Source organism: Pseudoliparis swirei, chromosome 19, assembly GCF_029220125.1.
Source record: "Pseudoliparis swirei isolate HS2019 ecotype Mariana Trench chromosome 19, NWPU_hadal_v1, whole genome shotgun sequence".
Classification (NCBI taxonomy): Eukaryota; Metazoa; Chordata; class Actinopteri; order Perciformes; family Liparidae; genus Pseudoliparis; species Pseudoliparis swirei.
The window spans coordinates 2991361-3004681 of NC_079406.1; the positions used below are offsets into that span (position 1 = coordinate 2991361).

The 13321-nt window shown below is 43.7% G+C and overlaps 1 long non-coding RNA gene across 1 annotated transcript; it reads left to right on the forward strand.

The window, feature by feature from the left end:
- Positions 1-5585: 5585 nt before the first annotated feature.
- On the forward strand, positions 5586-6821 carry LOC130209769 (uncharacterized). Its single transcript, XR_008834702.1, has 4 exons — positions 5586-5801; positions 6486-6512; positions 6636-6674; positions 6769-6821. It is a non-coding gene; the product is annotated as an uncharacterized LOC130209769 (long non-coding RNA).
- The last annotated feature ends 6500 nt before the right edge of the window (positions 6822-13321 follow it).

A 13321-nucleotide genomic window follows, 5' to 3' on the forward strand; every position in this document is an offset into this window, starting at 1 on the left:
TTGAATTTTACAGAGTTGGTTGCTCTCCTCTGGTTTTATCGATAAATATAGTTGAGTGTCATCTGCATAACAATGAAAGTTTATGGAGTGTTTCCTGATAATATTGCCCAAAGGAAGCATGTATAAGGTAAATAAAATTGGTCCAAGCACAGAACCTTGTGGAACTCCGTGATTAACGTTGGTGGTTATCGAGGCCATCGTTTACAAATACAAACTGAGATCGATCTGATAAATAGGATTTAAACCAAATTAGTGCCGTGCCTGAAATGCCAATCGACTGCTCCAGTCTCTGTAACAGGATGTCATGGTCAATGGTGTCGAATGCAGCACTAAGGTCTAACAAGACCAGGACAGAGAGGAGTCCTTTATCTGCTGCCATTAAGAGGTCATTTGTAATTTTCACCAGTGCCGTCTCGGTGCTGTGGTGTTTTCTAAATCCTGATTGAAATTTCTCAAATAAACTATTATGATGTAGAAAGTCGCACAACTGATTTGCGACCACTTTCTCAAGGATCTTGGAGAGGAAGGGAGGTTAGAGATCGGTCTGTAGTTAGCCAATACCTCTGGATCCAGAGTGGGCTTCTTCAGGAGAGGTTAAATAACAGCCACCTTGAAGGAGTGTGGTACGTGGCCTGTTAGCAGAGACACATTGATAATATCTAATAGAGAGCCGCCAATTAAAGGCAAAATGTCTTTAAGCAGCCTCGTCGGGATGGGGTCCAAGAGACAGGTAGACGTGTTCGAAGTAGAAACCGTTGAAAATAACTGGTCACGGTTGATAGGAGAAAATCCTCCAAATATACACCAGGGCATACAGCGGTTTCCAAGGCCATTCCACTTGAGGACAGATTGGCACTGGTTATGGGCAAGAGATTATTAATCTTGTCCCTAATAGTTAAAATCTTTTCATTAAAGAAGTTCATAAAGTCATTACCACTAAGGTTTATAGGAATGCTCGGCTCCACAGAGCTGTGACTCTCTGTCAGCCTGGCTACAGTGCTGAAGAGAAACCTGGGGTTGTTTTATTTTTTCTATTATTGATGAGTAATAGGCTGCTCTGGCATTACGGAGGGCCTTCTTATATGTTTTAAGACTATCTCGCCAAACTAAGCGGGATTCTTGAGATTAGTTGAACGCCATATGCGTTCAAGCTTTCGTGACGCTTGCTTCAGTTTGCGGGTCTGAGGGTTATACCAGGGAGCAAACCTCCTCTTCCTCACTGTCTTCTTCTTCAGAGGAGCTATCGAGTCCAGTGTCATTCTCAGAGAGCCTATGGCACTGTCAACAAGATGATCAATCTGGGACGGACTAAAGTTAGACCAGGAGTCCTCTGTTATATTGAGACGTGGTATCGAATCAAATACAGAAGGAATCGCTTCTTTAAATTTAGCTACAGCACTATCAGTTAGACATCTAGTGTAGAAACTTTTGACTAACGGAGTACACTCCGGTAGTATAAATTCAAAAGTTATGAGGTTGTGGTCTGACAGAAGAGGATTCTGTGGGAAGACGTTCAAATGCTCAATGTCAACGCCATAAGTAAGAACAAGATCAAGCGTGTGGCCAAAGCTGTGAGTGGGTTTCTGTACTCTGACAGAAGCCAATCGAGTCCAACAAGGAGATGAATGCAGCACTAAGGCAATCATTATCAACATCCACATGGATATTAAAATCTCCAACAATAATAACTTTATCGGTTTTAAGAACCAAACTTGATATAAATTCTGAGAATTCAGATATAAACTCTGAATATGGACCTGGTGGCGGTACAGAATCACAAATCGAATTGGCTGTAGTGTTTTCCAGGTTGGATGTGAAAGACTAAGAACAAGGCTTTCAAATGAGGTGTAGTGTAATTTTGGTTGAGGATTAATTAATAGGCTCGATTCAAAGATGGCTGCTACTCCACCTCCTCGACCGGTGCCTCGAGGAATGTGAGTATTAATATGACTTGGAGGAGTCGATTCATTCAGGCAGACATATTCTTCATGGCTCAGCCAGGTTTCAGTTAGGCAACATAAATCAATGTGATTATCTGATATTAAATCATTCAGTAACACAGCTTTAGATGACAGAGATCGAATATTTAGGAGACCACATTTAATAGACCTATTTTGTTGCACTGCTGAAATAATTGTGTTAACTTGTATAAGGTTATTGTGTACGACTCCTCTTCTGCTTACTTTTGATTTATTTAATTGAAGTGGCCGTGGGACAGACACAGTCTCTACTCTAAAGTCAAGGGTGGGTAACTGCTTGAATGGAAGAGCAGAGAAGGGTGTTAAACTACAACTCTGCTCCCGGTTCCTGATCTGAACCCTGGGTTGTCATAGATTAAGTCCGGTGATCAACTATTGAAGAGGAACAGATTCAAATGTGATGAGATTCAAATTCCTCTGAAGAGCGTCGGCTCCCTTCGTCTCCGGGTCGCTCCCGTTACCTGCAGCGCGGCTCCGGAGGCCCTCGGATGCAGTTACACGCCGGGAGAATATTAGGTTTTTTAAACTTTATTTTGTCTTTTCCACTGCGACTGTGTCAAAACAAATCCTCCTCCTCTCCTAATACGCCAGGTTCGCTGACTTATTCCAGTTACGCCCCCCCCCCCCCTCTCCGCTGTCGCCGCGTCTCGTTCCCACGCCGCTCGTCCGTCATTCGTCCCGCGAGTCTCGGAGCTCTGTGTAATTACCCTCGTTTCTAGGCCGCCTGTCTCGGCGCCCGCCGGCTCGCGTCACTCTCTTTTGGCGGGAAAAAAAAAATACGGAGGAACGTGAAGGGCGACGAGAGATGCGTGCAACAGTGCCGACGCCCCCCCCCCCCACCACCACCACCACCACCACCACCCCTCCTCCTCAACCCGGATGTGTGCGCTCGCCACCCTGAGCCCACTCTGGAAGACACGGGGGAAAAAGAGATGGAGAGAGAGAGAGGGAGACGTTGTCGTCTCTAATCCTTTTGTTTTGAGTCAGATTAGAGCGTCGCAGGGGCCGGCAGAATGTGGATTTAAGGATTAGTCTAATAAACAGAGGCTCTGTGGCACTCTGCAGCCCAGTGTGGAGATTACACACCGAGAGCACGGGAAGGGGAGGGTGGAGGGGGGGGCGGGGGTTCAATTGTCCTCCGTTCCCATCCGCCCTGACAAATGACCGGGATGAGAGAGAGGGAGGGGGTTACAAGCGTTACAAGCGGAGGAGGAAACAGAAGGCGGCGGGCGAAGCTCTCTTCACAGTTCCACGAGGCGACTTTCGATCCGTCTCGAAACCCCGGAGTCACCCGGGCAGACCTTGGGATGTGTAACTTCTTTTTTTTTCCATATCCCACACTCTCGCACGGGCCTTCGACAATCCTTCACAATTACCGAGCGCCGAGCCCGGCTGGGCGCAGGGGACGCCCCCCCCACCCCCTTCCACCTCCTTCTCATTCACACCCAGAGGAAGCCTGCAGAGGACGCGTATGCGGCGTTAACTCCCGACGTCTGAGAGAGAGAAAAAACAAAACAATTAGTGCAATAAAAATCGACGCCGCTGCGCAACATTTCGCTGCCGAATGTCTGCTTTTTGTTTCCCGTTCTGTTTTTTCCGGTACAGCGGGGAAATCTACTTTGCAGGGAAGCTGATTCAATTCAATTCAGTTCATTTTGTACAGCCCGTTATCACAAAATACAAATTCGCCTCAGAGGGCTTTACAATCTGTCCACATACGACATCCCTGACCTTTGACCTTTCACATCGGATGAGGAAAAACTCCCAAAAAATAGGGGAAAAAAACTTCACAGGGAGAAAAAAAGGGAAGAAACCTTCAGGAGAGCAACAGAGGAGGACCCCTCTCCAGGATGGACGGAAGAATAGACGTCATGTGACCAGAATGAAGTATTACAGAGTAATAACACATTCAATGAATACGACAGAGTGCATGAATAGTTGGTCGTCGGCACGGACCACGATCCAGACCTCCGTGATCCAGATGGAGGCGGAGAGGAGGAGTGGGCGTGATCGAAGCATGTTCAATTACAGGGAATATATCGGGCCGTTTTTTTATTTAGTGACCTTATTGTCACATGGAGAGGCCTAATTCGTAAAAATCCACCACTCACGCATTGCGCGCTCACTTGCTAATAACGAGGGGATCTGAAGATGTAACTCAGAGGGTGTCGGGCTGATGCTATGAAAAAAATAAAAATAAAAAAGGCTTCAGTGGATCAATAACCGCACAATGTCAGCAACCGACAAACACGCCAACGTGTCCACGATGACAGACAGCGACCGAGCGCCGCGGCCCATCACTCTTCATAAGCGAGGGATTTTTTAGCAGTTTTTTTCCTCTTCTCTCTCTTCCTATTTTGGCTAAAAGAGGTGTTTGAGGTAATGAGGCGAGGTGTGCGGGAGAGAGAGATGATGAAACGCTTCCTGTCCCGAGCGCCCCTCAGCTGTTGGCTGGCGAATCGTCTTGGACCCAGAACGGGCCGCCGGTTCCAGTTGAACCGGAGCCACGGAAGCAGCAGCCCCGGCCCATCCTTTTGCTTTTTTTTTTGCCTTGTGCGTATATCCGTGCGTGTGCATGTGTGTGTGTGTGTGTGTGTGCGCCGCCCGTAGATCGAAGACATGATTAATGACTCTTCACGGTGAGCAGCCTCTCAGTCAGAGCCCGGTCCAAAAGCTCACAGAAGCCAGGCTTTGTGTGTGTGTGTGTGTGTGTGTGTAAGAGAGAGAGACTGATAGAGGTCATGGTGCGGTTATGGACGTGGGATACATCCAGGAATGCTCATAGCTGTTAAACATGTGATAAACACACACACACACACACACACACACACACACACACACACACACACACACTTCCATCAGTAATCAGGACGCCCGGCCCTTCTCCTCCCTCCAGCTTATGTTTGTAATCCATAGTGTAACATTTTTAGCGTCTTATGAGCTCTTCTTCCCGAAAGCTTTACATTTCCATCGAGTGTTAAAAGTAATTAGTTTGATTATGAACACTCTGAGAAGTATTTACTGGAGGAAAAAAATGAAGTAATTAATCATACGAATAATAAAGGATTCCCACTTAAAGATACAAGTGTATGACGCTCCCGAGGGGAATCGTCTCTTTGGTGAAGTGTACGATATCCGATCCTCGAACGCACGACGCACGTAAGCCGATGTTCTTTTTTTGGTTTTTTGTTGTTGCACAAGTTAAAAAATACATCCCCACCCCCGGTCATCTGCTCTTTTACTTCCTCTCAGTCGCTCTCCGAGCCGTCCTCTCTTTGTCTTTGCGAACAAACGGCGTCAACAACTTAATTTGAACAGCGGCCGAAGAAAGTGAAGTCGATGAAGAAGAAAAAGATAATAAAAATAAAACACTCGGTAGGAAAAAAAATTGAGAGCAAAATGCTTCACGGCGACAATTTTTCGCCTTTTGTGATAACGTGGCCTTGTGTTTTCAATAGGGCGTCTTTTGCGATTTGAATTCCTTTCAAAAAATTAAAAAAAAGAAGTGAGAGAAAGGAAAAGGAAGGAAATAGCCACCGCATGAAGGAGTGTTGACAGAGTGAAGTTGTAGCGGCACGCTGTGTTTTATCGCTCGATGGTGTTTTGAGCCCTCACCGGCACCTTCCAGGCAGCCGCTGCCTGGAAGGTGCCGGAAGGTGGTCCCGCCCCCCAAAACTCTGATCCAATCAATGCGCTACCCCCCACTTGGATCGGAGCGCATATTCAAACCCACTTGGAGCGCATTTGGAGCGCATTGCATATTCAAACCCACTTGGAGCGCATTTGGAGCGCATTAACCCACTTGGTTCAACAATTTCAAAGGTACGTAGCTAATATATTTATATTTTTTGGGCCGGCTAATGTTGTGGTAATGTTATTTCAACCTGCTAGCTAGCAGATAGATTATGCTAATCTTAGCTGTGGTAATGTCATTTCTACCTGCTAGCGAGCTAAATCTGGTTAAAACATTAGGTAACAAAGTAAGATTAATTACTGTAGATTAATCACTGTATTTTAGTGATTGTTAATGGTTAGTGGTAATCTTTCAAATGATGCCTGTGAGGCACTTGACGGTGAGACTGGATGACTTCCAGGCTGCTTTGGAACAAGGATACCTCTGAGGCAGCCACCAGTTTTGGATAACTCTGAGGCATCATAGGTCGTGTTGACTGCCAGGCTGCCTAGTCGTTGGTATACAGGTTAACTCACAGGCATCCAGTTGGTTTTAGATACCTGTAAGGCATCTAGACGGACATTAAGAGGGGCTGACTCCCAGGCTGCTTACTAACACTGGTTAGCTCTCAGGCAGCCAATTAGCTTTGGATGCCTTTGAGGCACCTGATGTTGAGACTGGTTGACTGTAGACTGATATCCCTTAGTTAAATTGTCCTCATGCCTCCTCATACAGATAGGCCTATTGAATAAATCTGCCAGATTATTTTAACATTGCATATGCTAACATTATGTGATAATACTAATCACACTCATATTGCCTTTCTCTTTCAGTTTATGAAGAAATGGCACCCAGGAAGGGTAAGGTTCAACCTAGACCTACTTTAATGACTAAAAAAAGTCTCTTTCACACACTGACATTTAACAATGACTTCAATAATTCCCCAAAAATACTTATTATTTCCTTGCAATGTCTTTATACAGTAGGACGGAAGCGGAAGGCCCTGCAGGTGTCAAAAGGTGGTGTTATTCTTTATCTTGCCATCTGGACTCGAGTACTACAACACTAGTTCATCTCCTCATAAAGCAAATTTGGTTACTTCTTGTGACTTTATAGGACCATCTGCAAAGATCGCAATTTTCCACCAGTCACCACTGGTTGGTGGAGCCCGCCCAGCCCCAACCCCATCTAGCCCTGCTGCTCCATCCACCCTTCCTGCCCCATCCGGCCCTGCTGCTCCACCATCCCCTACTGCCCCATCCCAGCCGGCATTTCAGAATGTCCACAGCCTTTTGAGGACATGCTCAGGGCATCGGAGCAAAAGGTGAAGTGCACAGCTAGGCATAGGTTTCTTCAAGACAGGTTTATATTTTAGTGGTAGTGTGGTAGTAACAGTGCTGAGACCATCTGTGATGGGATCTGGGAAAACCAGTCACATGGTGAAATTTGACCTTTTGGAAGCTGACTTCAAGCTTGTTTCAAATATTTTTTCATTATTTGTCTGTTTCAAATGTTATGATTGCCCAAAGTCAGCTGATCAGTTAGATTTCATGGAATAGAATTTTGACAAAAACAACTTTAAAGAGAGGGGTTCTAAATAGACTGGCTGGTTGAATAAAGCACATTTTAACACATTCAATTAATGAAAAACAAGTAGATATGTTTAGGGATGATAGACAACATGTTATAGAATAATAATTGAATCAAAACCCAATTTCACCAAAATACTGAGTTTCGACCTACTAGTATTTTCACTCTAATCTCAAAAATGTCCCTTTTCACCATGTGACTGGTTTCCCCAGAGCCCATCACAGTTTTGGGTTATAGGAACATCTGTTGGGATGGCAGTCAAGACAGAAGGGCTATGTACAGACATTACATGTGTACAATACTGTACTGTATGTAAAGAAGATGAAATCATAATATTGTTACGAATAATATTGTTGAAACATTGAAACCTTCTTTGAGTGTGACTCAGAAATTATTTTTACAAAGATACCAGATAACGGTGGAGGAGATCAGGAGGAGGACTGCTCCACCTGATTGCAAACTATTCAAAGACAGACCACAACAAGCGGCAGATACAAACTGTCCATCACGACGGGGCATTTAAGCGCAGGCGAAGACAGCGAACCCGTAACTAGTCTTTCTCCAGTTTTCCGACCTGTCCCACACTGCCCCAATAAAATATTTAGATAATATTTATAGTGTATTAAATTCTGCCATCCTTAGTGCTTAGTAAACTAAGCTGTTTGCGTGTGAAATTTTGTTTTACCATTTTACTGTGTGTATGAGGGTTGTACTTGGCCTTTATTTTCAATAAAGAATATGTCACACCCCATCAGTCATGTCTCCTCCATCATGTGTGTGTCCTCTGACGATACATTTTTTAAAATAATTAATGTGTTGGGGTTTCATTAACTTGTAACACTCTACTGGAATAAACCCTTATGTGAAGCTGTAGAAATTAGTGTTGACATATTGTGTCACCATGACTATTTGCCTTAATCCACATGCCTAACATGTCGGATCTGTAATTTACACCATGCGATTTCAGGCCCAGCTAGCTAAATTATCAGACTAGTTAAATCAAGATGCCAAGTTCAATACACTTCCAATTCACGACACATACACAGTGATGTAGAACATGAAGATATTTAATTAATGAACACAACAAACAACAAATTGCTAATTGTTAATATTTTCAATGTGTGTCAACACACTTTTAAAATATCCACCACCACCTCTACCATTCCTGGCCCTAAGGTGTGCGTGAGGAGGTCAATTGATCATTTGACCTCACCTGGTTGGCGAGGTGCTGAGCTGTTGTCTGGAGGAAAAGATAAAACATAAATTCAGGATAAATAATGTCTATTAAACCTGTCAGAGCCCATATATAGGATGTGGAATATTGCAAATTACTTGAACTCTGTGGCTCTCCCTGTGGCCACAGGGGTCTGATGCCGCAGCATGGCCACTTTTAAATTCGATGCTCCTGGCAGCCAGAGCACCGACGGAGGAGCACAGGTCCTTGGCTTCGCCTTAACAAAAATGGGAAAGACATATCATGACACGAACACAGTATTAAATTCAGATTTGATGCACATACCAATGTGACAATGAAACACTTATTGACACTGGGGTGTAATAGTTTCGAGCTGGCTTTCTGAAGTTCTTTATTGATATAAAGTAGTCTTTAAAGTCTTTAAAGTAGTTCTTTATTGATATAAAGTAGTCAACACTACCTATGATGCCTCAGAGTTATCCAAAAACTGGTGGCTGCCTCAGAGGTATCCTTATTCCAAAGCAGCCTGGAAGTCAACCAGTCTCAACGTCAGGTGCCTCAAAGGCATCCAAAGCTAATTGGCTGCCTGAGAGCTAACCAGTGTTAGGAAGCAGCCTGGGAGTCAGCCCCTCTTAATGTCCATCTAGATGCCTTACAGGTATCTAAAACCAACTGGATGCCTGTGAGTTAACCTGTATACCAACGACTAGGCAGCCTGGCAGTCAACACTACCTATGATGCCTCAGAGTTATCCAAAAACTGGTGGCTGCCTCAGAGGTATCCTTATTCCAAAGCAGCCTGGAAGTCAACCAGTCTCAACGTCAAGTGCCTCACAGGCATCATTTGAAAGATTACCACTAACCATTAACAATCACTAAAATACAGTGATTAATCTACAGTAATTAATCTTACTTTGTTACCTAATGTTTTAACCAGATTTAGCTCGCTAGCAGGTAGAAATGACATTACCACAGCTAAGATTAGCATAATCTATCTGCTAGCTAGCAGGTTGAAATAACATTACCACAACATTAGCCGCCCAAAAATATAAATATATTAGCTACGTACCTTTGAAATTGTTGAACCAAGTGGGTTAATGCGCTCCAAATGCGCTCCAAGTGGGTTTGAATATGCAATGCGCTCCAAATGCGCTCCAAGTGGGTTTGAATATGCGCCCGCCCAAGTGGGGGTAGCGCATTGATTGGATCAGAGTTTTGGGGGGCGGGACCACCTTCCGGCACCTTCCAGGCAGCGGCTGCCTGGAAGGTGCCGGTGAGGGCTCAAAACACCATCGAGCTGTTTTATCAGGCTTTTAGTCGGATGATTGTTCCCTTTGGTTTGCTTCCAATTGAATTAAACGAGCCGGGTAATGACGACTTCACGGCATCTTTGAATCCGACCGTAAGATATGATCAGACGGAGATCCGTGTGGCGCGTTCATCGGCTCTTAAAGAGACAGCGACGTGCACGGGGGGGGGCGTGAAGTCCAGGTCGTCCATGAGTCCCATGACACGAGGATCGGCTCATAGGTCTGCTTTGCAACATGTTTCATGTATTTGATGTTTGAGAAATGGGAAGTTGCAGCTTTTTAATTTTAAGCATGTATTGATTTTCCGTCTCATAGACCAAAAATATGTTTTTTAATGTTTTATGCACCTGTTAAGTTTAAATTACCAATATTTGAGAAAATCATCTCCGTATGAATAGATGATAGATGTTAGTTGAAGCCTTAAGTCTTAAAGGTATGTTTAGTGAAATATATACACAACAAACTAGAAACTCTTTATTATAGTCTTGTCTGGGATGTAAAAATATACTATACTAATAAATGTTTTATGAATTTCACTTTTTTGAAAAGGGAAGTTGCAGCTTTTTAATTTTAAACATGTATTGATCTTCCATCTCATAGACCAAAAATATGTTTTTTAATGTTTTATGCACCTGTTAAGTTTAAATTACCAATATTTGAGAAAACATCTGCGTATGAATAAATGATAGTTGTTAGTTGAAGCCTTAAGGCTTAAAGATATATTGTGTAGTGAAATATAAACACAACAAACTCTAAACTCTATATTATAGTCTTGTCTGGAATGTAAAAATATACTATATTAATAAATGTTTTATGAATTTGATGTTTGCGAAAAGGGAAGTTGCATCTTTTCCATTTTAAGCGTCTTATAGATCAAAAATGTGTTTTAAAAAAATGTTTTATGCAACTGTTAAGTGTAAATTACCAATATTTGAGAAAATGATCTGTGTATAAATAGATAATAGTTGTTCGTTGAAGCCTTAAAGGGATACTGAACTCCTAAAATATGTTTTTTTATGTTGTATTCACCTGTTAGGTGTGAATTACCAGTATTTAAGAAAACCGCCTGCATATAAATAGATAATAGTTGTTCGTTGAAGCCTTCAGGCTGGAGGTATTCTGCACATAGCGCTGTGTACTGAGTTATATACACAACCAACTGTAAACTCGGGCGTCGTATAGTTTTGTCTGGAATAAAACAATAAACCATTTCCAGACACGTCAGTGATGTCAGGCGCTCTGCAGCTTTTTACCGAGTCAACAAGCTGAGCCTCCTGCAGGAGGAGTCATCTGGACAGGAAGCATCCCACAGCGTGATGGCCCTTAACAGCACTCACACACACACACACACACACACACACCGCCTCCCTGCTTATTGCCCTGATAGATGAGATGCTGGTGAATCTCTGAGCTAATTGTCTTCGGGTCTTCAGCCGATGGCCATGTGAACATTGCAAATGCAGTAAAATAACATGCGCAGCTGAAGCCGGGTCGATGGTGATCAGCGCTGTCTGTCTGTCTGTCTGTCTGTCTGTCTGTCTGTCTATCTCTCTATCTGTCTGTCTCTCTGTATGTATGTCAGCCTGCCTGCATGCCTGTCTGTCTCCGTTCTTCCTGTTCTTCTTGTTCTTCCTGTTCTTTCTCTTCTTTCGGGTTAAATTGGAATCCGTGTCGTTTGATGCTCGCTAATCCACCGATGTCATTAGCTCCCTATTAACTGGGCGTGATCTCCAGTCACAGAGGATTTACATCGTATAACTTTCCTTCTTTTTTCCTCATTTCTTTCCTTCCTTCTTCCCGAGCTCTTCTTCCCAGAGAAGAAGCCGTCATCCGCACCGAACTTCACCTCTGTAATTGCGAAAAATGAATTCTCCACCCTCGCCGTCGCCTTCCAATTACAGTTCTCATTCGGCCTGGATTTCACGGTCACTTCGCGGTCACACGCGTGTCTCTTTTCTCCTTTTTCTTTTTTGTCGACTGCTCCCTGCCAGTGGGTGCTGCCAAGGCCTATATTTGTTGTTTGTCAACGGATGTCCTGCCACCAGTCAGAACTACAATGACTCATTATACCTCTGATGAATGAGCTCTCGGAGGGTTAGACAGTTGTCACCGGAGAAATTAACCAAAAAAGTTGTCCGTGTGTGTATGTGTGTGTGTGTGTTTATGTGTGTGTGTGAGTGCGTCGGCGACCTTGAGGATTGTGATTGACGTGCGCTCCAGATCTGGCGATTGACCTCCTCGGCCTCCTCCTCTCATTCCATCTCTCTCTACGTGTCCTTTCTCCCGCACGCCGCTTCTCCTTCCACATCCTCACCCGTTCAACCCTCTTGACGTTTGGAGTCTGAAGACGCGGCGCGGCGGCGCGATGGTTACTCGAACCGTTTCTGTTGATTTCTCACCCGCGTCTCCGCCGTACTGTACCTTTAATGCGCTGACTTGCAGAGTTCTATCACGGCCGATCGATACCACTCGGCTTTTTTGGGGCGCGTTATATTCTGAAGCCGGCGAGGCTATATTAGCCTAGCTTAGCATGAAGACTCGAAAACAGAAATAATTCACCTGGCCAGGAGGCAGGATGGGTGTATTCCCTTTGTTCCCAGGCATTATGCTATAGGCTAATAGCCCACCAAGCCCCCCTCGCCTAAATTATCTTCAATAAAAAACTCCCTAACTTTTTTTCTGCTTCACTTTTTCCAAGTCAAACTTCACAGAGAGACTGTTGACATGTTGTGCCATGATCTGGGTTAGTTTAGACCTTTACTCTGCATCCTTCCAAGAGATCATCCTGAAAATGCTTTTTTATTCTTAGGCGAATCTGAAACTTCTATATTTGCTGTGTTTCATCTTTATTTACTCTTAACCAGTGTTGGGCAAGTTACTGAAAATTAGTAATTAGTTATAGTTACTAGTTACTTCTTTTAAAAGTAATTGAATTACTTTACTAGTTACTGTATATCCAAAGTAATTAGTTACTAGGGAAAGTAACTTTTAAGTTACTTTTATGTCTGCTTTTTTAATGTCATGAACAGTCAAACACAATAAACATATGTTGTAGACCTATTTATTGCAATCAACAGGGCAACAGGCCTTCAAATCAAGCAGGAGTACAAAAGTCCCTTTTTTAGTTAACTTAATACAAAATAACTCTCAGTGATTTAACAGTGGTTTCTTTTTACCACATTAGGCCCAATGAAATAAAAGTGATTGGCCTACAGTATTAACACTAATTAAAAGAGAAAACAAAGGTGCCTTGAGGTGCTGTATATAATTGAGGGGGGGGGGGGTGCTAGTGAGGCGTGTACGTGCTGATCTGGAGTCAGTTTGGTAGGATTTGGGTATAAATAAATTATTTCATTTAAAATATGGATTTTTATTTAAAGATATTCATGTAATTTGCATGCAAAATAGGTCTACCCGAACCAGCGGACACAAAATTCAACCAGCGGCAAAACCATGGACCTGGCAACACTGGAAGTGGCTGTCAATCACAGTGTGGCACCGTGCATGCTGGTCGAGGCGTGCCTGTGATTGGCGGAGTAGAGGAAGGCGGGGTTAACCTGTCGGAAAACGGAAGT